A 3085-nucleotide genomic window follows, 5' to 3' on the forward strand; every position below is an offset into this window, starting at 1 on the left:
CAAGCTGCCCGAAGAAGAATAGAAACAGAGAGGTGCGAACTGCGCTCCTCAGGATCCTAAAAGGCAACAGGATCCGAAGACGATGACGAGCCGCATATGACGGAGAGTAATCCAGACTATTGACGCTCTCCCAGCCGGGAAGACTAAGTCGTATCTAAAAGCAGAACGCAGAGGGCGTCAATCGAGAGGAGCCTATGCATAAAAGGCTGAAGAAGGGGAAGAGTAATCACGTTTTCAGATTGCAGATCCCCGTCCCGGCCATTTCTCCTCATCAAGACGCGATTGTCATTCAAGCCGAGTGGCAAACAAACTGATCCACAGAGTGTTTGTGGATACAGGAGCGTCGGTTAGATTCTTTTTAAAGAATGTTTTGATAAACTGGAAGTGGATCCAGCTCGGCTCAGTCCGGCCCCACTTCCTCTGAAAAAGTTTCGCCCAGGAAGACACCCGCCCTGAAGGTACTATCAGCCTTCCGATTACGGTGGGGAAGAGCGCCTACTAGCTCCAGTACGATGATCGAGTTTTTTGTGGTAAAAGCTCGGTCCCCGTATAACATCATCCTGGGAAGAGACTGGCTCAACACAGTTCGGGCCATTTGCTCTACTTATCACCTCACAATCAAGATCCCCACTAAAGGAGGGATTGCAGTCATCCGAGGTGATCAAAAGAGAGCAAAAGAATGTTTGCAGATTGCGCTTAAAAGTGCCGAGCAATCAGATCGGCACCATCAAGCATAGCAATCACAGCAGCCGGAGTCAGGGGCAGGCGAAATGACCGAAGTCACACCGGAGCCGAACTCGATGACAGTTCAGTTATACGAAGATGATCCATCCAGAACGGTCAAGATCGGTTTCGCGGGAACACCTCTGCTCCGGGAAAAGACCATCCAGCTCCTCAAAGAGTACAAAGATGTCTTTGCGTGGTCTCCGTTGGACATGACCGGAGTGTCTTCCGAGGTAATTACACATCGGTTTAAATATTGATCCTTCAGTCCGGCCTATAAAACAGAAGCAAAGACTCTTTGCGGCAGAAAGAAATCAAGTCATCCATGACGAAGTCCGCCAATTACTGAAAGCGGATGTATTATTCGAAGTAAAATATCCTTCTTGGGTGGCCAATCCTGTGATGATCAAGAAAAAAGAAGGAGATGGCGGATGTGCATAGATTTTACCGATCTAAATAAGCACTGTCCTAAAGATTGCTACCCCCTTCCGAACATAGATAAAAAAGTAGAAGCTTTGATAGGCTTCGAAATTTTCTGTTTTCTTGATTTGTATAAAGGATACCACCAAGTTTTAATGGATGAGAATGATGCTTCAAAAACGGCTTTCATTACTGACTTCGGCATTTTTGCTTATAAAAAGATGCCATTCGGTTTAAAGAATGCCGGAGCCACATATCAAAGGATGGTAGACAAGCTATTTCGGCACCTGATCGGAAAAGAGGTTGAAGTCTATGTTGACGACATAGTTGTTAAAAGTAGAAGCACTTCGGATTACGAAGACAATCTCAAATCAACTCTCGACGTGCTCAAAAAAGCCAACCTCAAACTCAATCCCCAAAAATGTACCTTTTTGGTAGATTCGGGAAAGTTTCTGGGTTGTTGGGTTTCAAAGGACGGACTCAAGGCAAATCCCCTAAAGGTTCAAGTTGTTCAGAACATGGCAATGCCGAAGTCCATACATGATGTGCAAAGGCTAACTGGATGTCTAGCCGCACTGAATAGATTCCTTTCCCAAGCAGCCGAAAAGCAACTGCCGTTCTTCAATGTTTTGAAGAAGGCACCAAAGTTTGAGTGGGGAGCCGAACAGAAAAAGGCTTTTGACGAACTCAAAAGTTATTTAGCCGAACTCCCTATTCTCTCTGCTCCAACAGATGCCGAAGTGATATTCTTATATTTAGCGGCATCAGATCAAACCATTAGCGCGGGTACGGTACTTGTACGTAGAAGAAGGCCTAAAGCAGCGTCCTATCTACTTTACAAGCCGAGCATTAAGAGGTCCCGAAACAAGGTATCAACCTCTGGAAAAAATTGCTCTGGCATTAGTAAATGCAGCAAGGAGACTGCGGCCATATTTCTATGCTCACAAGGTATGCGTCTTAACCGATCTTCCACTTCGGCAAGTTTTGACTAAGCCTGAAGCATCAGGCAGAATTGCCAAGTGGGCCATAGAGTTGGGAGAACATTCAATAGAATATCTACCTCGGAAAGCCATCAAGGGACAAGCCTTGGCAGATTTTCTGGTAGAGGCAAAGTTCGATCAAGCAATCCCTATTATTGCCGAACCGAAAAGCCCCTACCAATGATGAACCAACACAGCCCCAGGAACCCGAAGTAGAGCCGCCGGACTGTTGGATTGGATTCGTAGATGGAGCTTCGAATAAGACGGGAAGTGGAGCTGGTATTCTACTTATCGCTCCCGACGGACACGAGGTAACTTATTCACTTCGGTTCTTATTCCCAACCACTAATAACGAAGCCGAATACGAAGCCCTTCTTGCCGGACTTCGGTTAGCGCAAAGTCTATTTATCAAATCTCTCAAAATCCATTGTGATTCACAAGTCATAGTGAATCACATGTTGGGTACAAGTGAAGCCCGAGATGAAAGGATGAAAAAATACTTGGACAAAGCGCAAAGCATTAGCCGAAGTTTCTCTTATTTTCGGATAATCCGCATTCCCAGAGCGGAAAATGGCCGAGCAGATACTTTAAGCAAGTTGGCCTCATATCCGAGCTCAAAAGTGGAGGAATTACCGCACAGAAGCATTGATGATGCTGAGGTACTTTCAGTAACCAGCTCGCCGAACTGGATGACGCCAATATCAAAGTATCTAGATCAAGGACAACTGCCCGAGGATAAGAGAGAAGCTCGGAAAATCACATGCCGAGCACTTCGGTATGAACTTCATGAAGGAGTCCTATATAGAAAGTCCTACCTTCAAACCGTTATTGCGATGCGTAGGACCAGAAGAGACGGACTACATCCTTAGAGAAGTTCATGAAGGATCGTGCGGCAGCCACATCGGAGCTAGAGCTTTAGCTAAAAAAGTTCTGAGATGGGGATATTATTGGCCAACTATGGT

Source organism: Salvia splendens, chromosome 9, assembly GCF_004379255.2.
Source record: "Salvia splendens isolate huo1 chromosome 9, SspV2, whole genome shotgun sequence".
NCBI classification, from domain to species: domain Eukaryota; kingdom Viridiplantae; phylum Streptophyta; class Magnoliopsida; order Lamiales; family Lamiaceae; genus Salvia; species Salvia splendens.